The 27,255-nt window shown below is 40.5% G+C and overlaps 1 protein-coding gene and 1 long non-coding RNA gene across 6 annotated transcripts in view; one reads left to right on the top strand and one right to left on the bottom strand.

Annotated features, from left to right (window-relative positions):
* The window catches only part of LOC122557742, a 31,968-nt gene extending 31,740 nt beyond the window's left edge, over window positions 1–228 (bottom strand). The window contains exon 1 of the long non-coding RNA XR_006313926.1: window positions 60–228. This is a non-coding gene — a long non-coding RNA (uncharacterized LOC122557742). The remainder of the gene's footprint in view (window positions 1–59) is intronic.
* Window positions 229–263: 35 nt separating this feature from the next.
* irf2 (interferon regulatory factor 2) overlaps window positions 264–27,255 on the top strand; it is a 64,833-nt gene continuing 37,841 nt past the window's right edge. The window contains exons 1-3 of one of the 5 annotated variants that reach the window (XM_043705656.1): window positions 264–498; window positions 18,768–18,883; window positions 20,065–20,177. The gene's annotated coding sequence lies outside the window, so the exon portion shown is untranslated. Of the gene's footprint in view, window positions 499–3,677; window positions 3,782–18,767; window positions 18,884–20,064; window positions 20,178–27,255 lie in introns of all 5 variants that reach the window. The other 4 variants (XM_043705667.1, XM_043705676.1, XM_043705646.1 and 1 more) reach the window with 4 other exon arrangements.

The following is a 27,255-nucleotide window of genomic DNA, read 5'->3' as shown; positions in this document are numbered from 1 at the left end:
GAGCACCAGATCCCCCCCACCCCAGCCGATCTCTAGCCACCAGAATCCCCCGCCCTTACCCCGCGCCCACCCCCGACGCGGAGCGGGCCGGGACCCAGTCCACCCTCCGGACTGACGATCTGGGGAAGTGAAAACTGAAAATGAATTTGTGATGAACCCGATGCAGCCCGTCAGACCAATGGAAGTTTGCAGAAGACTTCCGCAGTCGGCCGAGTGAGGCCCGCCCAGGCGATGGTGTAAATTGTTAAGGCACAAACACGAAAACAAATCGCGAGGGGGGAGGGGGGGGATGGAATTTCCAGCCTTTCGCCGCCTTCTTTTACTTTCGATCTAATTCTGCAACTGGCAGGACGGGGGGCTTGGGTTTTGCCTCTTTGGTCGTATCTGTGTGATTCTTTCCCCCCTCCTCCCCCTTTTCCTTTCTCGACGTGACCATCCCGCTGTCAGCCACTTTGAAAACACCAGGGATCATTTATCTTTGGAAGTGGGGATTTGGAGGTAACGAACAGGTTTTGTCAAAAGATTCGAAATGCATAAAGCAGGAAGTAGTTTATTGTGTATTGCAACATTTTTTACGTGCATGAGAAATGTCAGCATTTTGTGTCTTAAAAAGAAAGAAACATAAAGCGTCGAACCGCGCTGCAAAAGGAAAACTAAAAGTGTTTCCAACTTTTTTTTAAGCGCCGAGCTTTCTGTTTTTTTTTGGCAGTTTTAGTTTCGTTTTTACCATAAACACCTCTGCAAATGTTGGTAATTTAGTTAATGCCGGACTTGGATCTTTGCCGACACATGCAATTTGATTTACTCAGTTTGTTTCTTTTACAAAATGCTGTTGGTTTTGATTTTTTTTCGGGGGAGGGGGCGGGTGCAGGGTTGAAATGCATTCGGGCTACTTTAGGTCAACAAGTGCACTATTAAAAACAAGTCTGATTCTTTCTTGCCGATGTTAGAAAACTTGAATCCTTTTACAGTCTGTGTGTTAAAATATGGAGGAACTAGCAATTTGGGTTTGTACGTTTTGGATTAAGGAAAACATCAGCAGGGCTAGGTTGCTAAATTATGGGAAGAAATTATAAACGGAAATGTGTTAAGCGATATACTCTTGACAGTTCGATTTGGGAAATTTCAGATAATCCTGCAGTGGCGTCAAGACGTATTTATAGGACAACTTTGCCAGTTTAACCGACATTAAAGGCAGAAACCCGTACTGCAATTGCCCTGACTTCAAAGTGGAAAAAAAAGTAGAGGGTTGAGGCTGCAGTAATGCGGGGCTAGTTTGTATTTTTTGCAAGCTTTTATTAGTTTTAATCTGTTTTTTAATAAACTCACTTCCGCCTTCTGAGCTCTGGGCGCGTCAAAGGCGGCTTGGTGCTTTAATGGACATTTCCGAGAACGAATAGGACACAAGGGAATGTGATTGACAGAGGGAGCGGACAATGAGATGGTGCCGACCCGCTGACTGATGGAGATCGCAGCCAATGTGCGTGTCTCCTTCCCCTTGTTAAACAGTCGAGCGAAGGTGAACAGATGCGGTTGCGTTACATAATTGGAGAATTACAGTGTTTAAAAAAAACCACACACACACACACGTTGGGAAATATGGCAGAGTGAAAGAGGAAAAAAACATGTTTTTACTTGAAGTATTTAGGGGCAATACGATTCAAAAGCAGCGAAGGTTGTATTCGTGTTAGACCCGAGAAAAGTGTTACAATTCGAGTCTCCATGTTACAAAGGCGATAAGCAAACCCTGGAGAAAGTGCTTTGAAAGTTTATCAGGAAAGGTTGAACGCTCTTCGTCAGGAAAAAGAGAGGCGTGAGATGTGACCTGTTTAAAAGAGGTCGTTAAGACTATGAAGGGGTTGGGAAAATGTGACTGGATATCTGCAGGGTGTAGTGGAGTAGCCCAGGATAGGCATCAGCAAATACCCGTCAGGACTAAACGCCGAGGCTGAGTTAGATTTACATGGTTGCGCCAAGAAAAGCGCTTACCACATGGAACTGCTGAGCTGAATAGTAGCGCACACATTTCAGGTAAAGCTAAGTAACAAGATGAGGTTGAAATAAATAGGATTCCGTGATCGAGTGAACTTAAGTGGGAGGAAACTTGTGTGAAGTATAAACACTGGTATGGAGTTCCTAGGCCAAATGGCCTGTTCCTGTTTAATTATACGTGTTTAATATGGTCACAAAATAATTGAGGATTAAAGATTTAAATTTTAAAAAAACTTCAGTCTTGGAGAGGATTTTTTTTGTTAAATACAGTTAAAATCCAAGTACATAAGTGTTTGCAAAATACTTGATGGCTCAGTGGTTAGCACTGCTGCCTCACAGAGCCAGGGACCCGGATTCGATTCCAGCCTCGGGTGACTGACTCTGTGGAGTTTGCACATTCTCCACATGTCCTGTAGGTGCTCTGGTTTCCTCCCACAATTCAAAAGATGTGCAGGTCAGGTGAATTGGCCATGCTAAATTGCCCATCGTGTTCAGGGATGTGTAGCTTAGGTGCATTAGTCAGGGGAAATACGGGTCTCACTCTCTCTAGTTACAGGTCTGCCATGTAGTCAGCGGGTCTGTCCAGGATCTTGGAACCTATATAGTGGGTGCTTCTAAGACTTCCAAACATTCAGTCAATCAACCAATGATGCATAGTGATCGCAGTGTATACAATCCACAAGAGGCAAAGCAGTAACTAAATCTCCTTAGTTAAAAATCACACAACATCAGGTTATTATTCCAACAGGTGTATTTGGAAGGCCTAGCTTTTAGAGAACTGCTCGTTCATCAGGTTGCTGTGGAGCAGAATCACAAGACACAGAAGGCTCCTTAGACAGTGTCTTCCAAACCTGTAGAGGGGCATGGATATGGTGAATAACCAAGGTCTTTTTCTCATGATAGTGGAGTCCAAAACTAGAGGGCATAGGTTAAAGGTGAGAGAGGAAAGATTTAAAAGGGACCTGAGTGACAACTTATTCACACAGAGGGTGGCGGGTATATTGAATGAGGAAGTGGTGGACAGGCAGGAGGCTGGAAGAACAAAGCAAGCCAGGCAGCATCAGGAGGTGGAGATGTAGGGTTACACTGTCCTGAAGAAGGGTTACACGCAAAGTGTCCACTTGTACCATCTCCTGATGCAGCCCGGCTTGCTGTGTTCTTCCAGCCTCCTGCCTGTCTGCTTTGGATTCCAGCATCTGCAGTTTTTTTTTGTCTATAGAGGAAGTGGTGGAGGTGGGTACAATTACAACATTAAAAAGGCATCTGGATGGGTCTGTGTACAGGAAGGATTTAAATGGGTATGAGCCAAATGCTGGCAAATGGGACTAGATCAGTTTAGGATATGTGGTTGGCATGAATGAGTTGGACCAACACACTTCTTTCCGTGCTGTATAACTCTATGACTGCTACTATCTAGAAGCACAAACACAGCAGGTGAATGAGAATGACATCAAATTGAAGTTCCCTCCAAGCCACATGTAATACTAACCTGAAGGTCTGTCACCATTTCTTCACTGTCAATAGGTCAAAATATAGGAAGTGGCTCTCTAACAGATTTATGGTGTCTGTATACTCAAGAATTGCAATTAGTTGAAGAAGTTCCAGGGCAACTAGGGTTAGGGTGCAAAAAGTGCTGAACATTGTGCAATCATCAGTGAACATCCTCTCTTTTGATGCTATGATAGAGGGAAGATCATTGACGAAGCAGCTGAAGAATATTTTCCTGTAGGGATGTACTGAAGCTGAGATGATTGATCTTCAACAGCTACTGCAGCTTATTTTGTGGCAGGTAATACTCCAATCATTGGAGATTTTTTGCCCCAATTCCCATTTACTCCAGTTTTTTCCTCTGGCTCCTTCATTCCACATTCGGTGAAATGTAGCCTTGATGTCAAGGGTGGTCACTCCCACCTTACCACTGGTATTTAGCTCTTCAGTCTGTGTTTGAACCAAAGCTCTAATGATGTCAGGAGTGGCCCTAGCAGAACACAACTGGGCGTCACTAAGCAGGTTAGTGTTGAGCAGGTGCTGCTTGGTAGCATTGTTGATGGCACCTTCAATTACATTAGTGATGATCAAGAGTAGACTGATGAGGTAGTAATTGGCTGAGTTGGATTTGTCCTGCTTTTTGTGTACAGGAGATATTTGGGTAAATTGCCACATTGCCAGGTAGATGCCAGTGATGTCACTCTGCTCAAGTCTCCAGTGCCTCCAACTGTTTTTTTTAATATCACTTGGAGTGAATGGAATTAGCTGAAAACTTGTATCTGTGATGCTGGGGATCACTGGAGGATGCCACAGTGGATCACCTGCATGGCAGTTCTGGCCGAAGATTGTTGCGAATGCTTCAGCCTTAATGTTTGCATGAATGTGCTGGGCTCCTCTGTCATTGAAGATGGGGATATTTGTAGATCCTCTATCTCTATTGAGTTGTTTAATTGTCCACCACATTCACCACCATGTATTTTTTATTTCTCATAGTCTATCATTGTTAGGTGGAGAAGGTATTCTATCAGCAATCCTGGATGATGCCCTTAAGTGGGGCATTTAAGGGACTCATTTGGCATCAGAAAGGAAATGCTATCCACAAGCCTCAGACTTAGTTGGGACAAGTTGAGATGATACATGGTCGTCAGGGTTCAGCCAGCACCACTCCATCCAGTTCATTGCCCTCTTGCTTCCAAATGTGTTGGATGACATTTGCATTTATATAGTGCTTCTGACAGACTGAAATACTTAAGGTGTTTCAAAGAAACATTATAATTATGCCTCCAAGCCACATAAAACGATATTAGGATGGATGACTAAGTATTTGATCTAAGAAAGATTCGTAGAGTCCCTACAATGTGGAAATAGGCCCTTTGGCTCAATAAGTCCACACCAACCCTCTGAAGAGTAATCCACCCAGACCCATTCCCCTATATTTACTCTGACTAATGCACCTAACCCACACACCCCTGATTGGGCAATTTAGCATGGCAAATTTATCTAATCTGCATGTCTTTGGACCGTGGGAGAAACATAATACATTACAGTGCAGTACAGGTCCTTGGGTTCTTGATGTTGCTCTGACTGGTGAAACCAATCTGAAGCTCATCTAACCTACACTATTCCATTATCATTCATATATTTTTCCAATGACCATTTAAATGCCCTTAAAGTTGGCCAGTCTACTACTGTTGCAGGCAGGGCATTCTACACCCCTATCACTCTCTGAGTAAAGAAACTACCTCTGACATCTGTCATATATCTATCACCCGTTAAAGCGTTGTCCCTCGTGCTAGCCATCACCATCTGAGGAAAAAGGCTCTCATTGTCCACCCTATCTAATGCTCTGATCATCTTGTATATCAGTATTAAGTCACCTCTTAACCTTCTTCTCTGTAATGAAAACAACGTCAAGTCTTTCCTCATAAAACCTTCCCTCTTTACCAGTCAGCATCTTAGTAAATCTTCTCTGCACCCTTTCCAAAGCTTCCACAACCTTCCTATAATGTGGTGACCAGAACTCTGTGGCTGCAACATGACCTCATGACTCTGAAACTCAATCCCTCTACCAATGAAACCTTACACATCGTACACCTCCTTAACAACCCTATCAACCTGAGTGACAACTTTCAGGGATCTGTGTACATGGACACCGAGATCTCTCTGCTCATCCACACTACCAAGAATCTTACCATTAGTCCAGTACTCTGTATTCATATTACTCCTTCAAAAATGATTCATCTCATACCTTTTCTCCATTAAACTCCACTTGCCACCTCTTAGCCCAGCTCTGCAGCTTATCTATGTCCTTCTGTAAGTTGCAACATCCTTCCACACTGTCCATGACTGCACCAACTACAGTGTCATCTGCAGATTTACTAACCCATCCGTCTATGCCCTCATCTAGGTCATTTATAAAAATGACAAACGGCAGTGGCCCGAAAACAGATCCTTGCGGTACACCACTAGTAACTGAACTCCAGGAAGAACATTTCCCATCAACCACCACCCTCTGTCTTCTTGCAGCTATCCAATTTCTAATCTAAATGGCTAAATCACCCTCAATCCAATGTCTGTATTTTCTGCAATAGCCTACTGTGGGGAGACCTATCAAACGCTTTACTGAAATCCATATACACCACATCAACCGTTTTACCCTCATCCACCTGTTTGATCACCTTCTCAAAGAACTCAATGAGGCGGAACCCCAAACAGACACTGGGAGAATGTGCAAACTCCACACAGACAATCGCCCGAGACTGGAATCGACTGTGGATCCTTGGCGCTGTGAGCAAGCAGTGGTTTTAACGGAGCCCCTTGAAGGATGAAAGTGAGGCTGGAGAGCTATCGAGACAGATTTCCAGAATCTGCGACCTTGGTATCTGCAGACACTGGAGCAATTGGAAGTGTCGGAGAGGACTACTGCTTACCTGGAGGGTGGTGGATTTGAGGGGAGTCAGCAGGGCATGACTATGATGATATTTGAGAATAAAGTTGAGACGTCCTGGAGAAATGCTGAAACAGCTGTTTGAAACAGGAATTTCTTCTGGGGGGCTTAGTTAGGAAAGTGTACCCAAAATGAGACATGTGGTGCATCTGTTTTTACGTATGTGAATTTACACTCCAATTTCCTGTTTAACGAGTGTAACTTATAAGTGGAAATAAAAAGGTAGAGAACAATGTAAACACTAGTGCCCAAAGATAGCTGTGTTCCCACACAGTACATTCCTCATTTAAGCTGGAAATTCAAGTTGTCAATCTAATGTTTTCAAGCTCATTGTGTACAGAATGTCTGAGAAGGTGAAGTTGTAGACTCTTTTAACGTGACTCATACTGGTGTCATAAAAATGCATGTTGGAGAAAAATCAATGAATAAGTGTGATTCCTGACGAGATGTGAGAAAGAAATTGCTCCAAAGGCAGCTATGAGAAACACACAAATGATTTTGTTTCTTGGTGAAGCTGGAATTCTGGGTTGAATTTTACATATGGTTTGAACCAGTGTACCAGTGAAACATTTGTGTTCGTAGCTTTTGAGCCTGGGGAAAGTCGTCATAATGAGCACACAGTTTGATAACTTCATGGAAAAGAGCAAGGAAATTTAGGCATTATGGAATTCCAGGTATAGCACAATTGTGTGCAGGTAGCCTTTATTATTTTGAGCCAGATATTTTCTTTATTTATATCTTTTGGGTTCAAATTTACAAGAGAGTCCACTACCTTCTGTTTTGCAGTGAGTTTCCATTGATTCTTTACTCAGGTTTTGTCAGGAGAACTTCACAAATATTTTGTAAAGAAAACCTCATTGGGACATGTTTGTGGGAATAAATATAAGGGGGAAACAAGTTCTTAGAATTTAAAGCCTGAAGAGTGGATTATTGTTTTGCTTGAAAATAAAAGTGGACTGAATTTTCTCAGCCCTCCAGAGAATTGAGGGAGGGCTGGTTTTATGGCTGGCATAGGCCTTCTGAAGGACTTCTTGCCCAGGGTGTTTTGCCAGGAGCAGCAGCAGCAGCACCTTTTTTTTTTAACAGTGAAGGGGAGGGTAGGGACTAAATCAAAATAGACTTGAAGGGGGAAATAATGCACTCCACTCCCTGCAGTGCCCACCTCTCCCTGAACAACTCCAGGGTGTTGGTGGACACCGCGTGCTCCTTCTCCAAGGACATCCGGGCCCTAACGTAATCTTGCAGCACTTTTTATTGGGACACTGGTCTATTGGGCGGCCAGTTGAGCCAATTTATGTCCACATTGTCTGCATTGGGATGGCCTGCTGCTGTGTAACTCTCTGCTGATGAACGATGACCTCTTCACCTCTGCCCCCAAGTACCATTTGTGCTACACCATCTGTAAGAAGAGAGAGAATCTTAACAGTCTGCTCTTAATGTTCAATGGCATTGGACCACTACTAATACCCTTGGTAGGGAGACCATTGTCTAGAAACTGAACTGAGTGGGCCAGCCAGATGAATACTGTGGCAGCAAAAGCAGATCAGAAGCTAGCAATGAACTCTCCTCTAGTTTCCCCAGTGCCTTTTACTGTCAACAGGACAGAAGTGAGGTGTGTGATGGAATACCCATTACTTATCTGAATGGGGGCAGATTGGTTTAAGCTTGATACCATCCAGGATAATGCAGCTTGCTTGATCAGCATGCCATCCACTCCCTTGAACATTCATTCCTCATCATTGCACAGAGGAAGCAGTGTGTGCCATCTATAAGATGCACTGCAGCAATTCACTAAGGCTGCTTTGACTGCACCTTCCAAATCTGAGAGTTCTGCAGCCTAGAAAGACTAGTACTCATCAAAATACCACCAACTGCAAGTTCCTCTCCAAGGTGCACACTATCCTGACTTTGAAGTATATCACAGTTCCTCCACTGTTTTTGTGATTGAAATCCATGAACTCCCCTCCCTGCAGCACATTGGCGGATGTAAACCCGATAGACTGCAGTGGCTCAACATGGCAGCTGACTGCCACCACCTTAGGGGTAATTAAAGATGGACAACAAATGATGGTCTAGCCAATGACACCCATGTCTCATGAAAGAATGGAAAAAAAACCTAGAGGTTGATAGTCTGACCGTAGCTTCCAAACAAAGCCGTTGGTCTTTAAGGCAACTTCAGCCACAGGTACCACTGATGCTGATGTAGTTGAGGATGCGGACAAACTGATGGGGCAAGTTGTCCTCGTGTTACCTGGCTACTTCTAGCAAAATACTGCTCTGGGATCCCTCTAGAATTGGGTTGCCAGTTGCTTTTGGTCATGGTCAGCAGATCTTTAGCTTCTGCTGATCTGTTCAGCCCTAGTATGTCCATAAGAGTCCTGAACTCAACCTATCTAACTGTGGACTCTTGTGCATCTCACCTTTGTTCAGTCCACCACTGGTCATTTTATCTTCAACTGCTGGACTCTGAAATCTGGAAACTTCTTTTCCTAACCTCTCTCTTGTGACTTCTCCCTGAAAACACTATTTAAAAGATGGCTAATTGAGGTTTTTAAACCTAGAATTCCCACAGTCTGGAAGCAGGCCCTTGAGTCCACACCAACCCTCTGAAGAGTATCCCATCCAGACCATCCCCCTATCTTATCCCTGTAACCCTGCATTTCCCATGGCTAACCCACCTAGCCTGCACATCCCTGGACATTATGGGCAATTTAGTATGGCCAATTGACTGAGCCTGCATATTGCTGGATTGTGACAGGAAACCAGAGCACCAGAGGAAACCCACGCAAACACTGGGAGAACATGCAAACTCTACACAGACAGTAACACAAGGCTGGAATCGAACTCTAGGTTTCTGGTGTTGTGAGGCAGCCACCATACCGCCCCTTTTATCAACTCTCTTAACATCTCCTTCTTTGGCGCATTGTCAATTTTCATTTGTCTAGGTGTCTGGAGTGCCTCAAGATGTTTCGTTCTGTTAAAGGTGATATACAAATGTAAGTTAGGAGAAAATTACTGCCGATGCTGGAATCTGTACTGAAAACAACAAATGCTGGAGAACACAGCAGGTCAGACAACATCCATGGAGAGAGAGCAAGCTAACGTTTTGAGTCTAGGTTGCTGTTCTTCACAGCTGAAGTGAAGTGTGGAGGGCAGCATTTATGCTGTAGTTGGGGGTGATGGAGTTGGTGGGGCGTAGAGTGCTGGTGGAGAAAAGATGTTGATGGTTCAGATTAAATTGTTATTTTGCAGGTAAAGCAGTACAGCTCTCACAGCTTCTAGTTGATACCTGCTGTACAAGGTTGTCAGTGTATCCTGTAGCCTGATATCCTTTAGACTGCAAGCAACACAAGAAATCTGAAACAATAGTTAAAAATTGCACTTTTAGGGAGGATTTGAAATAGGTATTTAAGATGGGAATGTTTATATACTATGTCGCTATTTGTGGCTTTTCAGTTTGGAAAGAGCCACTGTCATTTTGACCACACTTTACAAAGTTTCTCTTTTATCTCAGCATGGAACAAATTATACAGTTACGTGGACTAGTTTTAAAATCACAAGTTCCATGGCAATGAAAATGAGGAAACTGTCAATGTAGCAATGTTATATGAAGGCAACGAAGCCGGTCTATATCTGTCCTGGGGACCTGGAAGACTGAAACATTCACAACTTAATGACTCCATTCAGATACTTACTTGAGGTTTGTTATCATTACCAACCAAGGCAACATGAAGTTTGCGAAGTGGGTAGGAATAAATGTTAACCTGATTGCAAAACAACAGTGTGTGGAATTTGTGACAGGAAGCAGTGAATAATTGGGATTGCAAAGAAAAAAGCTGCTTGACCTACCTAGAATAAGCAATGTACCCAACACGGTACAAATGGCATTTTATCATCAATTCCTAATATAATGATGAATGGCTACCATGAAAAAGAGTATTGTTTCTGCTTCTCTTTTAGTTGTGTTAGCATCACGAACTAATAGCCATATTCTGCTGGCATTGTCTGGGTCGTGCTAGCTAGCTTGACACTAGCTGAGGTGATAGTCCTGATAATGAAAACAGAAATAATCTAAAGATGGGGCTTTACGATTTCACGTGATGTGTCTCTGACTGTTTCGTTTGGTAGCTTTTCCATTGTGAGATTGTCCGTGGTAAGAAAGATTGTTCACACACTGCCTTGGAAACAGATAGTCTTTGTGCTTTGTGTGGATGATTATTTTGTGTTTTGTCATTGTTGGAGGGCATGAGATTTGCATTTTTGTCAATTTCCACAAGTTCATTCCTTATTTCACAGAACATGGCCAGGTTATTTATTTGCTTCAGTGATTCGCATTCCAAATCTTTGAGCAGAGATGGTGTTTCTCCATTTCTGATGCTTGCAGAATTGGATTGTATGAATCTTTCCTAATCAATCAATCTCTCACCAAATATAGGGACGCTGCACACTCAAGGAATGGATGAACTATTTAGATTCTCTACAATGTGGAAACAGGCCCTTCGGCCCAACCAATCCACACCGACCCTCTGAAGAGAAACCCACCCAGACCCATTTCCCTCTGACTAATGCACCTAACACTCTGGGCAATTTAGCATGGCCAATTCACCTGACCTGCACATCTTTGGACTGTGGGAGGAAACCAGAGCACCTGGAGGAAACCCACGCAGACACTGGGAGAACGTGCAAACTCCACACAGACAATCGCCCGAGGCTAGAATCGAACCTGGGACCCTGGTGCTGTGGGACAGCAGAGCTAACCACTGAGCCACCATGCCCTAATGTTTGTTGAATGAACAAACCAATTGTCAAACTGCGAGCTATGTATGTATTTTTAATATGATTTACTCCAAATTTGGGTTCATGTAATTCTAAGTTAAACATATGGGTTTGTCTGCGTGTTTGGTGTTAACAATTAGCTTTTCAAAACTATTTTACTCAAAATTCCAATTAAAAGGGAATTGCCAAAGGTGTCTATGGAACTACCCAAAAGGCTGAGGGGGTCGATTTCCCAGACTCCTGTTTTTTACAGGCTGCGTTGGGAAGCCATTTGAGAGAAGCATGTATCAAATTCTAAAGGGCTGCAAAGTTTTTCAGTGGAGTAATATGCTGAGCAGCACTCCAAAGAAAATAAATTTACTGGTATAAGACATTTTTATTATTCATAACATAAGTTGTGGAAAAGAAAAAAATAAATTGAAGCTGACTTAGGCATAGTATAGCATTGAGAGCAGGATATGTCAGAAGCATGGTAACAATTAAGAAAAAATTATCCATAATTTAGCAGATGAGTTGAAATTGTAATTACTTCAAAGTATTAAAAAAGTTAAGAATTTCTTTGATTTGGAAAGGAACTGATCTGGGTTGCGCTGGAGGTGTAGGTAAGGGAATAGAGTTTTTCTTTCTTGCCTGTCTTCATTTTTGTTGTTAATGAACTTCTGTTTTATTGTTAAAACAAAGTCTGCAACATTGTGTGTTTACGTCTTAGTAGGAGATCACCTCGGTAACACTCTATTTGTTTTCTTACCATTCATGGTCTATTCAATCAGATTACTGTTGCAGATCTGACTTATCAGTTATGAACATCAACTAGACATTATTACATTACAGATGTGACCATGAGATCACAATAGAGTCATAGAAATATGCAGCATAGAAAGAGACCCTTTGGTCTAACAAATCCATGCTGACCAGATATCCTAACCTAATCTAGTCCTATTTGACAGCATTTGGCGCATATCCCTATAAACCCTTCCTATTCATGTACCCATCCAGATGCCTTTTAAATGTTCTAATTTGTATCAGCCTTCACCAGTTCCTCTGGTAGCTCATTCCATACACACACCACCCTCTGTGTGAAATAATTGCCCCTAAGGTTCCTTTTAAATCTTCCTCTGCTCATCTTAAAACCTATGCCGTCTAGTTTTGGACTTTGCTAACCTGGGGAAAAGACCTTGGCGATTCACCCTATCCATGTTTCTCATGATTTTATAAACCTGTACGATGTCACCCCTCAGCCTCTGATGCTCCAGGGAAAACAGCCCCAGCCTATTCAGCTTCTCCCTATAGCTGAAATCCTCGACATTGGTACCATCCTTGTAAAACTATCCTGAATCCTTTCAAGTTTCACAGCAATAATTGGGACCTCATGGCTAGGATCTTTGAGTGCCGCTGAGGCAGAAAGCAATTGTTTTGTGCGGAAGTTTATTGTGCAACATTTGAAGATGGTTTTGAATGTTGCTAAGAGTTTTCTGAAAGCGAACGATATAACATTGGAATACATGAAATCCCTGACTCAAGCAAAACCGAGGCATTAGCAGATTATTGATGTTAGAATTGAAAGCCGGATCTTGTCAGGATGGGAACATTCAAGTGGTTCTAGAACATTTAGCATTGGGAGAAAGGAAGCCTGAAACTGGGATGTCACAGTACGAATTAACTTAGAATATATTTAACAAAGGAAAGATTGGAATTAGAGGAGAGAGAAATGAAAAATGGTGGATTGCAGATAAAGTGGAAAGAGACAAATAGTGGGAAATGGAATTAAAACATCTTGAACTCCAAAGAGAGAAGAAAAGTAGATAATTTGAGTTAGCAAAAGAAAAGCTTTGATTAAAGAAGGGTGTATAGCATTGACAGGGCCAACTGTGACAGTGTACACCATTTTGTCTGAAGAAGTTATTTGCAAAGTATAAGACTGTCAAAGAGGCAAGACTCAATGCTTATGAGCTTCTGCCTGAAACTTATTAATTGAAATTTAGGACTGTAAGAAAGAACTGAAAATGTGTTGCTGGAAAAGCATAGCAGAAATCTTCGGGATTTCTGAAGAAGGGCTCATGCCTGAAACGTCGATTCTCCTGCTCCTTGGAAGCTGCCTGACCTGCTGCGCTTTTCCAGCAACACATTTTCAGCTCTGATCTCCAGCATCTGCAGTCCTCACTTTCTCCTCAGATTGTAAGAAAGAAACCTAGTCAGACGTGTGTAATTTGCAAGGGAGCAAGAAATGATGTGGGATCAGTGGCTTAGATTTACTCAAGCTAGAAAGAGAATCTTGAAAATGGAAGGACAGTTATGATCATGAAAAAATTCAGAAACAGAATTCCTGCAAATTTTAAAAACTTATTAAGCTGAACACTCCGTATTCAAGATCTGAGAAGCAGCTGTTCTGGCAGAAACCTATGATACTTCTCATAGACAGTTATGCTTGGGGGGAAATCCATAAGAAAATTGTATAAATAGCAAATTTGGTAGATGGACGCGGAACTAATTTTAAAGAACAAACAGAAATACATCAAAATGATAAGGGAGGAAGGCTAGGACTGCAATTTGATATGAGGAAATTAACGTATTATATTAATGAACATTCATTGTATTAAGAGAACAGGTGTGCCAAAGCTAATTACTGGAAATTAAATGGGAGACAAATTTCAATAAAAGGAAAGTCTAAGCACTATTCAAAGAAGGGGATAGTAAGAAAGGAAGTAGCTACAAAACCTGTAGCAGTGACACAAAGAGAACATATTTCCTTAGAATGTACTAAGAAGGGAGAAATAGCACTGGATAGCCATGAAAATTATGTTCTGGTGATTCACAAAGAAAGTAAGACAGCTGAATGTTCTGATTATGTAATCTCCAAAGGGGAAGTATTTCTTAACGTTTGCAATCTGATACAATCATTGAGAGACATTGGAGCACCTCAGTCAATAATGCTGGCTGATGATTCTCTTTGTCTTCCAGAGGGGTTAGTGAAGAAGAAAATATAAATTGGGGTTTACAAGTCAATCTCATTATGCAGAATGTGATTAGAGAGTGACATGCTGAATGGAGTAGTAGTAGTGGGAGTAGTGAAAGGAATATCTTAAGGAGGGAATTGACTTTATTTTGAGAAATAATCTGGCAGGTTCAAGATATTGGCCTGCCCAAGAATTGTAGAACACCAGTGAAGGTTAAAGTTTTTGAAATGTAATACAAAAAAATATCATTAATTATTTCCTGATTGTCAGCCAGCTAGATTTAAAGCTCATAAAACTAAAGAGGAAGAAAAGGAGTCTATGAAACAGGAAGTTGATTTCGTAATTCAGTTATAAGGTAAGTTTTTCAGAATTTAACCTGACTGTTTGATTACATAAAGCCAATTTGATGATAAATTTGGCTAAGAGTGAATTTGCAAAGACCAACATTACTTTTTTGGGCCATATTGTGTGCAGTACTCCCTCTAATTATTTTTTGGTGCATTGGCCCACCCAATGGGCATGTGTGGAACCTCCGAGGAATCTTGATGTGGTTGATCATGGAACAAGGCTAAATAGCACGAGGAGAAGCAAATGCACAGGCTCTTATGGATTTTTCTGTGCCTGAGACCCACTGTGAAATTTTATTTGATATCAGCAATAAGTGGATGTTGGACGATTAGCAAACATTCTGAAAAAATGCAAAAGATTTGGTTAATTGCCTTTAGAGAATTTGAATGGTATTCTTATGACGACAACAACAACCAGAGTTAGCTGTGCTGAATTATGTGGAACTATTCAAACAGGCTGTTGATGCCAGCAATGTCAGTGTGAGAGCTGTTTTACTACAAGATGATGATATGGCAATTGAATGACCTGTCAGTTAGTTTTCAGAGAATCTGAACACCTATCCATGGAAATATTCAACTGTGGGGGGAAAAAAAAAACATTGGGTCTTGTGTTGGCTCTGTCATTTTGAAGTTTATATTAGTAAAAACACAGAAGAAACTGCTATTTATATGGACTTCAATGCTTTTAGTTTTTTAGCAAGGTTTCAGGACAAAACCTTAAGGCTTGAGTCTAATTCTCCAACCCTATAATTTTAAAGTTTTTAATGTGCCTGGAAAAGAGAATCTCATTGCTCACCATTTTTTTGACAGTACAGGGACTGTATATCGGAGCTATTCCGCTCATCATATATTTAATGTTAACATGTTCTGATTTGTAGAATAACATAGAATTAGCCATAAGATCATTTTGATGTGCAGTGAAAATGCCTCTTTCAGATATATCTTCACTCTTTAGGGGGAGGTGTGATGAAACTCAGTTTTATGTATGTGTATTTTAATGTCATTTACTGCATGTTTGGATTCTTGGTATTTCATGATAAACACATGGATTTGTCTGTGTGATTGGGGTTAACAATTAGCTTTCAGAGAAAAACTACAATATTCGTAATTTGAAGTTACCTAGAGTTCCTAGGGAAATACCCAGAAGACTTGAGGGGAGAACTTTGCAGACTCTCACTTTATTTTCAGTCTGTGCTGGGAAGTCCTTTGAGAAAGGAGCATATGTCAAGCTGTCTTGAGCTCTTGGGGTTCTTGTGGCACAGTGGTAGTGTCTCCACTTCTGGGCCAGAGTATCCAGGTTCAAGTCCCATCTGCTCCAGAAGTGTTTCATAACAGGTTGATTACTTTTTCTTTACTTTGTGCTGAAAAGTCTTTTGATGGAGTAACTTGTACTAATCAGCAATCATAAAAAAAGGAATTTAAAGTAATGAAATTATCTTAGAACAAGAAGTTACGTTCATCCCAGACCAGAGTGATTAGACACAGTCAGTGGTGAAATTCTGAATTTTCTTTTTTTTTTAAAACAAAAGAAAACTAATTGAAGCAATGTAAGGGGAAAAAGCACTTGTAGAAAGTCAAGTCAGGGTCAGACTAATAATTTAAAAACAGTTCTCTATAGTTCTTGAAGATGAATTGAAATTGTAAACATTTCCAGCCCAACAAAGTATTAAAAATAAAAAAAAGAAGTCCCTCTCACCCGGAAATAAGGTGGACTGGAGCTTTCTAGAGGTACAGCAGAAAATGTTCTTGCAATATCAACAACATTAGTAAACTATACCAGGGTGAGCTGTTGTTTCTGGTCTATCTTGAAAGATTGCTTGAGCTGTTCCTGCTGTGTTTAAAAATCTTATAAGGGAATGGAGTGTTTTTTTTTCTTGCTTATCTTTACTTCTGTTGTTAATAAACTTTTGTTTAATTTAATAATTAATACAAATACTGCAGCATTGCATGCTATTACTTTAGTAAAAGATCACTTTGGTAACAAAAATGTGGGAAAAAAAACTTGTATCCAGTCAGGTTCCTGTTTGGGATCTGACTTGTCTAGTACTAATATCAACTACACATTACCCCATAACAACTGGGGCCACCAGCTGATCATGCAAACTGAGATAACAAGTGTTGTTGTAAGTGATGGAGACTTTGTTAACATATATTAACATATTGATAATCTAAAGCTATATCTTCAGAAAGGTCATCGCATTAAAGGAAAAGCAAATGTAAACAACAAGTGTACACCTTTTCAGTCTGGAAAAGCATAAGCATTTCTGTGTCAGGAAATGTTTTTGCATATATTGTGAAGACCATAAGAGAAACTGAGTTTGATGTACTTTTCACTTATCTATATTTTTAAACTAAAGTAATCTTATTGCCTTGGCAGGTTTCCTCCAGATTATTTTGCACACAAAACCTTTCATAGAAATTACTTCATATAAAGTATTGTGCAATAGAATATCAAAACACACATGTTTTACATTTTTGCCTCCTGTTAATATGATACATTTGAAAACAGATGGAAGAAAAAACTGGAAATGGCTAATGTTTTGACAAAACAGACCACCACTTACACCATTGCTTTATATTCAACCAGACAGTCCTCTATATTGAACAATTGTGCTAGCAATATTCTTGTAAAGTTTGCTCAGTAATAAGGAACAAGCCCCTGCCGCTGGTCAGTTTTACAGTGTTGTTTTCTGAAGAAAACTTGAGTGAAACTTACAACTTGGGAACTCTTGAGAAGTATGTTTAATATGAAAGCAACTTGTCTGTTATGCTAACTCTGAAGTATTTATTGACTTTGTATGTCTAAGTTTCATAGTGGTGTTACTATGGTCCCCAATTCAGGTTAAAAATGCAGAGTGCATGTGTGTCAGTTTTTTTTTTAATGTAACAAATGATTATGTAACAAAATGTTTGTGTGATGAGAGTTGTGTATTTTCTTTGTGAGAAAATTATCCAGCAGATTTTATGTTGCCTTTAGCATTTTGCACTTAATTTACAAGTAACAACTGGTAAAATAACATTTTAATTTGAATGTTTAAATCTTTCTTTCCTGACTATCACTTCCATCTTTCTCAGGATATTGCTGTGTGACTGTTATTAAGAAGGTAACTTTTTTGTAGTTTCCATTATACATTACTTCCGTAAATTTCCCAGTGACCAAATGTGAGCAATTACTTATATGACATATGATAGATATAGAACATTACAGCTCAGTACAGTCCGTTCGGCCCTCTGTTGCGCCGCCCTGTGAAACCAATCTGAAGCCCATCTAACCTACACTATTCCATTCTCATCTATATGCCTTTCCAATGAACATTTAAATGTCGGTAAAGTTGGCGAGTCTACAACTGTTGCAGGCAGTGCATTTCATGCCCCTATTACTCTGAGTTAAGAAACTATCTCTGACGTCTGTCCTATATCTATCACCCCTCAATTTAAAGCTATGTCCCCTTGTGCTAGCCATCACCATCCTAGGAAAAAGGCTCTCACTGTCCATCCAATCCAATCCTCTGATTATCTTGTTTGTAATTATATGTAATTTAAATGTAATTCATTATCTTATATGTAATACATATTCTTCCCTTCTACCTAGTCACGCAACCGATTGGCCTCCGATTTAAAAGGCTACCTTTTTGTTACATTGTTTGGAAATATGATTTATTTGTTGTATTTGCATAAACAAACTAAACTGGAGCAGCGCTTACTTCAACTTGGGCTACAATTGTCAGCATCAGTTTGCAGGTCAAAATAAAACTATTTCATAATGGAAATAATGTATCTTTTTTTAGTCCAATCCTTCAACTTCAGATCCTTATTTCCACCACGTGGGAGTATTGATAAACAATTGAATATTCTTGTCTACACTGTTTGTAACACATAAACAATTTAAGTCTCTGAGTTTGGACTCTTGGCTTGGCTGGAAGTGAAACATTTGTGAAGTTACAAGTTTCTTAAATCTACTGTCTTTTGTGCTGCTTTGATGTAAGATCTCTACATACACAAACATAAATTGTTGAAAACAATTTTAATTATTTATTCTTTTTTTCTACTCTTGTTTAGCAACACTTACTTTTCATTCAACTCGAGTGCATTCAAAATTGTCAGAGCAGTCAGTACCATAACTTTTCCAAGTTTTGAGATTGACTGCTTATTTCCCCTTTGCAAAGCAGCATAATTTTAGCAATATGCCCATTGCATTTTAACTGGGGCTAGTTATAGCCAGTTGCAATTTTGAACATACATAACAACCATTTTTGTTCACAGTGGTAGTGTTTGAGGAGGACATTAGATAAATCAATCAACAGGCCAATCCATATCATGTTTTCAGATGATGGCCAGGAGTCTGGAGCCAAAAATGCAGAAAATGAAGCAACTTGAAAGTAGGTAGAAACAGAATGAGGCAACGTTGTATGTGTGTGTACATAAAATCAGTGAATTATGTCTCTGATATACCTTGCTACAGGTAATAATTTTCACGTAATTAATTTTCTAACTTTTCAACAAAGTTTTGTTGTGACCAGGAATGACTGGTATTGAATGCATTAAGTTCAAATCCTGAAGTAGCAATTTTCCATGGACTTTAATTTCTATTTAAAAATTGTTAACAAATGTTGGTATTCTAATTTTACGTAGGCCTGAAGGAAGCACCAATCCTGTGGTGTTGTGTGTACTAATAACAGATATTGTGGCTGAAGATTTGACAAGTGCTTAAAAAAAAACACAGGGACCACATTCTATAATTTATATGTCAGCTCACGTTTTGCTGTTGCAGTGTTTAAGCAGAAATGCCGTTGACATGTGCAACTGAAACAAACACTGGCTAGGTCAACCTGGTTACAGCTCTACACCCACAAAGGCATTTACTTGTTCAGATGTTCAGGTGGCTGAGGCTGAAACTACATTTCAAAAGCAGCCTGTAATGGAACAGTTGAGAGATACTTTCAATGCTGACTATGTATAAATTAATAAGCAAAGTTCTTCTGTTGGTCATATTCTTGTTAGTAATTTGGGATAAGTATGTTACTACTTGTAAATCTTAAGATCTGGGTGACAACCGGAACCAATTCTTCTCACCTGCAACATTCTAGAATGTACCTGCTTTGTTGTTCACTTGTTAATGTTAACTGTTTAGTGAAATATGTTTTTTTTCAAAAGTCAGACTTGCCTTCCTTACCAAGAACCTTACCTGGGCGGCACCATGGCTCAGTGATTAGCACTGCTGCCTCTCAGTACGAGGGACCGAGGTTCGGTTCAAACCTCTGGTGACTCTGCCTGTGTTGAGTTTGTACATTTTTCTCTGTGTCTGTGTGAGTTTCCTCCAGGTGCTCTGGTTCCCTCCCACTGTTCAAAGCTGTGCTAAGTTTCCCATAGTGTCCAGGGATGTGCAGGCTAGGTGGACTAGCTATGGGAGATGCAGGGTTACAGAGATGGGGTAGCTGCTCTTTAGCGGGTCAGTGTGGACATGATGGGCTGAATGGCCTGCTTCCACATTGTAGGGATTCTAGGATTTTGTTCTTACATGGGGCATCATATACTTAAATATTGTTTTCGTCTTTTCCAGCAGTGAATGCTCCACATCTCCACCATATCCCAGATCTGACAGAAATATTGCCCTTTTCCTGTATGACACACTCTCCAAGTCAGATACAGTTCTGACTGTACATTCAGTCACAGGTAAGGAAACCGATAAAGCAACCTCACTTTTGCTTTAAATTTCACAGAATCTTCATTTACACCAGCACTGTACTTGCCTTGCAGGTCCCTTAATAATAGACCCTAAAGTATGGTTCGGAGTGGGCAGGCTTCCATTCGTCATGATAAGGAAACTAAATTACTATGATTTGTTTTCAATTCAAAATCATCATGATGCTTGCTGGAGCTGATCTGAATATATATTGCGAAACTAAAGGCTTTTTCTTTCACCATGTCAGTGATGTTGTTTCAGAACATGGGGGTGAAATTTATCTTCAGCAGCAGTGTAAAAGGGGCACTGGTGGTTTAGCAACATGTTTGGCTGATTTTCTACTTTTTAAAGTCAGTGGAAACTGGAATCAGACATTTAAAACAGGCTGCTGATTCACTACCAGCTACATGTTGCTCCCAACCAGCAAAGATTAATTTCATTCCAGTTAATGTCTCATAAATCCTCAATTTAATAAACTGAAACGTTTTGTCTAAACTCAGTCTGCATTAGTTTTGTCACACTTTATTAAGGATTTAATTTTTTTTAAAGAAAGGCTTTGTGAGCAAACGTAGATGAAAAGTGTAACTGTTGAGTTCTTTTTTGAGAACTTTTCAGCAAGATTTCATTTCGTCAAGATGAAGGGAGATAGTTTAAGGATCATAAGTGGAATCGTTTTTCCCCTTTCTGCAGTCTTACGTGCTGATTCAGATTTACGTTCTATTTCAGATTTCCAGCAGCTGCAGTTTTTTACATTTGCATTGCTTTCTTCCATTGCATTCTGGTTGGGGTCCCGTAGATTAATTAGAGCAGATTAATTAGATGGAGAGTAAAGCTGACTCAACGCACTTGTACTCATCCTTGCCTTGTTCTGCTATGATGTCACCATTTCCAACAATATTCTCTGTATCTAAATTAGAGTGGTGCTGGAAAAGCACAGCAGGTTAGGCAGCATCCGAGGAGCAGGAAAATTGACGTTTCGGGCAAAAGTCCTTCAGGGTTCTGGCTTTTTCCAGAAACGTCGATTTTCCTGCTCCTCGGATGCTGCCTGACCTGCTGTGCTTTTCCAGCACCACTCTAATCTAGACTTTGGTTTCCAGCATCTGCAGTCCTTGTTTTTATCTAATATTCTCAAAAGACCCCTTTATGGAGGACTGTCAATTCAATCCTGAATTACAGCCTCTGTTATATTTATGGAATCAGCCTTGATAAGCAGCAGCTTTTTCTCCCCCAAACAATGTTGCTAACTTTCCTCAGTGAAAATTATTCAGGCTATCGACCAGTGCTCAGTAGAGTAGTACAGTGGATCCGTGGTTAGCACTGCTTCTTCACAGTGCCAGGGACTTGGGTTCAAATCCACCCATGTGGGTGACTGTCTGTGGAGTTTGCGTGTTCTCCCTGTGTCTGTGTGGGTTTCATCCATGTGTTCCAGTTTCCTCCCACAGTCCAAAGATGTGCAGGTTAGGTGGACTGCCAATGTTAAGTTGCCCCATAGTGTCCAGGGAGATGCAGACTAGGTGGATTAGCTATGGGAGTGTAGGATTACAGGGATAGGATGGGGGTCGTCTGGGTGGGATGCTCTTCAGAGGGTCAGTATGGACTGAATGGCCTGCTTCTACACTGTCAGGATTCTATGATTATAGTGAGCAGGACTGCAGGGCATAGGTACTGCCTGTCATCTGATGCTTATCAAGAGAGGGTAAAAGAATGACTGATGTGCAAAGTATAATATTTCAAACTGTTCTTTTGGAAACTGGAATTATTGGGTAGTACAAGGTGTGGAGAGAGTGGGATAGATACTTTCATACACCCAATATGTTAACCCTTTGTTTTAAACCCTAGTGAACCTGTTTTGTTGTTCATTGGTGCTTTCCCGCGGAGGTGATGGACAGTATCTTATCTGGAACTGCTTTATACAAACAGCAGGCAAAAAGAAGTAATGCTATTATTTTCAGCTCTGACATCATTCTTCTTCAGGCACATTCCTTTCCACAAAGATACACGTTTGTTGTTGTCTCATTCCTTTGTTATAATTCTCTTTTGCTACTGTGTTTTACGTTGTTGGTTTCCCACCCCCATTAATAAAAGTGGTGATGTCATCCCACATCAATAATATCTTAAAAGCTGAAGCTTGAAAGTTTAAGTATGAAAACTTACCTTTTTCAGCTATTCCCCTTGTGCTTTGATATAACTCAGTGCTGCCCAGTCACTATTTGCCACCGAATTCTCTTTTGGCAGTTTCAGAAGGTGCGAAGGTGTAATTCGTCAACAGAAATGTACCTTGAAAAAAATCAGGTCACCATCTGATTGAATTGTTCAAATGACAGTGGGGAAGATTTTTGTCTTTTCCGGTGTATGTGTCAGGATTCACTTGGACGTACGAACACACACAATTGGAGCAGAAGTAAACCATGGAGTTTAGAAGGATGAGGAGGGGATCTCTTTGAAACTTGTGGTTGGGTCGGAGTTAGGAATACTGCAAGACCTGGATCGAGTGGACGTGGAGAAGATTTTTCTACTAGTAGGAGAGACTAGGACCTTAGGGCATAGCCTCAGAGTGAAGGCACCAACCCTTTAGAACTCCGGGAAGGAGGAATTTCTTCAGCCAAAGGGTGATGAATCTGTGGAACACCTTGCCATAGAAGGCCATGGTGGCCAAGTCGTTTCAGATAGAAATTCTTGATTAGTAAAGGGATCAAGGGTTATGGGAGAACAAAAGAGAATTGGGTTGAGAAATATATCAGCCATGTTTGAATGGAGGAGTGGACTCAATGGGCTTAATAGCATAATTCTGCTCCTGTATCTTATAAATAGACTTGATTTGGCTCCTGACGCCTGCTCTGTCATTTAAAAAGATCATGGCTGATCTGTTGGTGTTTTGAATTCCACGTTCTCCTTCATCCCATATCTTTGTTGCCTATCTTCAATTCTACATATTCTTACTCTTCTCCTGCTGGTCAAAGTCTCCCTTTATGATCACAATGACTTGCCTTCATTCAAAGCCTGTGGAAGAATCATCTTTAAAGACACAAAGTTTGCACAATTCACGTGTGTCTGTGATGAATCTGTTTGGAATTAATTCCTCTGAGCAGAAAAAACCCTTGATTATTCATCAAATGAATAAATTGATGATAGTATTGTGTAGAATTTGCAATATTTAGTGTTAACAGTAGAAACTGGAACATCTTAAGCTTTTGAATCATTGGAATCAGATGATGGCTGAGATTTTTCTAATAGATTTGGACCACTTTATTTTACCCAAATCTGCCGGGAAACATCTGTGCAAGACATTTTTTGCTGAACGTGCTTTCATGTCTGACCAATCACAGTATGTTGTTGAAACAGTTGCTTAAGCTTTTAAATGGCCTTATGATTCTTTCACCAACCTCTTCAATGTGCTTTCTATGCCTAGGCATCTGAAAAATGCTGAGTTCTTTGAGAGTTGTACTTGAAAGATCATTATGAGCTGATACGGCTGAATTCTGTTTTGTTTTACTATTTCCTATCTGTGCAGAGGGACAGAAAGGTCTCTATTCAGAAATTGCAGGCTTTTGATAATTGAAGATGTTAGTTCCATTATTACAGATAAGATTTGATTAGACACGTTGAGGGAATGAAGGGACATGGGAACAAGCTGTCATTGGAATGCTGGCAGGTCTGTTTCTTCTGTCATTTTTGCATAGTTTTCTGCTAAACATCTTTTATGCACATAGCCTAGTAAAAGTTAGTAGGTGAATATTTTCTCAAAACAACCAAATCCAGCCATGTGTCCTATTAGTCAGCAGTATGGATGAATTCAGTCTTCAATTTTGCGGGTGTAGTCAATGGTTGTTGAGTACTTGAGGTATTTCTGTTTAGTTGCAAGAAAACCATGATGTGGGGTTTAGGGTAATGATGCCACAGTTAATGAAATATAATTGATTAAATAGCCAAGCAGCTGAGATGATGTGCTTCAGTTGCTAAGTAATATGGTGCAGATAATGTATCAATTGTATCCTGAAATTCCAGTCTGGAAGCAGTTTCTTGTGACTATATGATGGCACAGTGGTTAGCACTGTTGCCTCACAGCGCCAGAGACACGGGTTCAATTCCCGCCTCAGGCGACTGACTGTGTGGAGTTTGCACGTTCTCCCTGTGTCTGCGTGGGTTTCCTCCGGGTGCTCCGGTTTCCTCCCACAGTCCAAAGATGTGCAGGTCAGGTGAATTGGCCATGCTAAATTGCCCATAGTGTTAGGTAAGGGGTAAATGTAAGGGTATGGGTGGGTTGCGCTTCGGCGGGTTGGTGTGGACTTGTTGGGCCAAAGGGCCTGTTTCCACACTGTAATGTAATCTAATCTCTGAATGACTCCCTGTTGACTTCAATTTTATTGCTACAGCTTTCATCCTTTTTTTGACTCTTATTTCATTTAACAATGGTGGCTGCATGCCAAAAATGATTGTTTGCAACCGTAGTGTTTCATTTATTCTTGGGCTGAGTTTCCAATGGGTATCGGTTCCATCATGGCAACTGCTGACTTGAAGCACTGCGACATTGCCAGTCTTTGTACCTACCTCAGCTTGTCTGCTGCCAAAACCCCCTATCCTGCCCTTTATACTTTTAGACTCAACTGTTGGTGTTGGAAATGTTGCTGTTGTTCACCATTTTCATAAATGATTGGGACTTGGGAATTATTTGTGAATTCTGCTAAGTTGAAAGTTTTATTAATACAAAAGGGAAGACACTAAGATATAGGAAGATGCTAAACTTGCAGAATGAGCACACTGGGTTGACAAAAGAAATTTAGTATCTATAATTGAGAGGTAGTAATTATTGACAGGAAGAAGATGATCGTATGTTCCTTGAAAAGTAAATGTCTTAGTCAGGTACAGGAAGAAAAGACCCCAGGCTTTTGAATACAGAAACACAAATCATGAAAAGTATGAGTTAAGGCCATAACTAAAGAAAAGACAAGGATTCCTTTTTAGAGAGGTCAAATTGAAATACAGATTGTTCTGTCATAACGCGGATTTCGTTAATATGAATTTGCTGTAAAACGATTGACAAACTGGGAACACAGTTTCTAAAGCACAACCTTTTAAAGTGTGTATTGGTTATAACATGATTCTGGCCCCATTAGTTTCAATGCTGTTGCTATTATGCAATTTTCTTATAACATAGGATTGCACGAGAATGGAGCTACTGTGTTATAACAGAACCGACTGTATTGAACTTCGGTTAGACTTCACTTAGTACTGTAGTGCAATTTATTCTGTCTTCATGTCATATAAAGGATAGAGTGGCCTTCAAGAAAATGCAAAAAAAATCTAATGGAGCTGAGAAATTGGGAATGGTGAAACTGACTTGGGCTGTTTTTTTTCTAGTGACCAATAGACTAATGGCTGACTTCATAAGCATTTAAGATTATGAATAGGTTTGTAAGATCTGTGCAGAAACAAAGTTTCCCATGAAGGTAGAGACCAGAACTAGGGCTGTAACCAAAAGGTTGTTAATAAATCCAAAGGGAATTCAGGAGAAATTCTTGACAGAGTGGCCAAGAGATGGAAAACATTACCCTAAGGAATGCATGGGACAATTGGTGTAAACACACTTTTTAGGTACAGATTGATGAATACGTTGTGGTGATGAGGTGAAATTATGGATGGAGTGCTCTGTAGATTAGAAACACCAGCATGGAGCTCTTGGGCTGAATGGTCATTGGTGTCCTGGAATTACAAATTTATGCCATGTAACAAAGCCAACTGTTTCACTGCTCATTTGACAGACCTCTTACCTTGTACCTTTTCTAATTTGAGGTAATCCAAAACTCCATTGCACTCTAACTTGTTCACCCATCATGTCTTGTTCAATGACCCACATTGGCTGCTGCCACAATGCCTTATCCTTGTTTTCAGATTTCTCCATTGCCCTATCTCTGCAATCTCCACCAGCTCCTACAGCTCCCCTGGATCTCAGTGTTTCCAATTCTGATTTGTTGCTCATCCCCAATTTTAATCAACCCACCATTGGTGGCTGGGTCTTCAGCTGTGTAAGCTCTGGAATTCTTTCCCTAAACCTTCTTGCCTCTCTCCACCTCTCTCCTTTTTAAGATGCTTGCCTTTGAAAGTGCTGTATCAGTAGAAGCTGTAACTGTTGTTGTAGTATTGACAGGATATGAAGTACCACATTGATATCTTTAATTAGACCATAGGATATAGGAGCAGAGTTGGACCATTCATCCCATCCAATCTGCTCCACCATTCAATCATGACTGATAGAATTCTCAGCCCATTCCCTGCCTTCTCCCTGTAACCTTTGATCCCCTTACCAATCAAGAAACTATCTATCTCTATCTTAAATACACTCCATGACTTGGCCTCCACAGCACTCTGCTACAATGAATTCCATGGATTAACTACCCAGTGTCTAAAGAAATTCCTCCTCATCTCCGTTCTAAAAGGTTGTCACTTCTGAGGCTGAGGCTGTTCCCTCGGGTCCTAGTCTCTCCTACTGGAGAAAATGTCTTCTCCACACCCATTCTGTCCAAGTTTCTCAGTATTTTGTAAGGCTTGATGATGTTCCTCCCCTATCCTTCTAAACTCCACCTAGTATAGATCCAGAGTCCTCAACCACTCCTCATATGCCAAGCTCTTTACCCTCAGGATTATTCTTGAAAACCTTCTCTGGATCCCCCTGCAATAATGATTGTATGGTAATGTTGGCAGAGTTGGAGAGCCCTGTTATAATGCATATCTCTTTATGATTTTATGTGGCTGTGGACTGAAGCTACTTTTGCCACATCTATGGTTGAACCATCAGGCCTGGCATGAATCTGAATCTGGACAGCTTTATCTTCATAATTGACCATTTCATCAAGCGTGCAATGTACGTCTGAGGTAATGTTAACAAATGTAACACATCTGGCAGAAAAATTCAAACACCTGACAAGTGACAAAAGAGATGGTGTGAATTTGAAAGAAAAATGTTTTTGCCACATTTTTGAAGCAGATTCAAAGGGGAATTGGAGAAGCACTTGAGCAGAAAACATTTTCAGAGCTATGAGGATAAAGGACCAATTGGATTTTCAATTTTCT

This window comes from Chiloscyllium plagiosum, chromosome 2 (assembly GCF_004010195.1).
Source record: "Chiloscyllium plagiosum isolate BGI_BamShark_2017 chromosome 2, ASM401019v2, whole genome shotgun sequence".
NCBI classification, from domain to species: domain Eukaryota; kingdom Metazoa; phylum Chordata; class Chondrichthyes; order Orectolobiformes; family Hemiscylliidae; genus Chiloscyllium; species Chiloscyllium plagiosum.
Note: the sequence above shows the minus strand (reverse complement) of the source record. Positions and strands in the feature narration are given on the sequence as shown.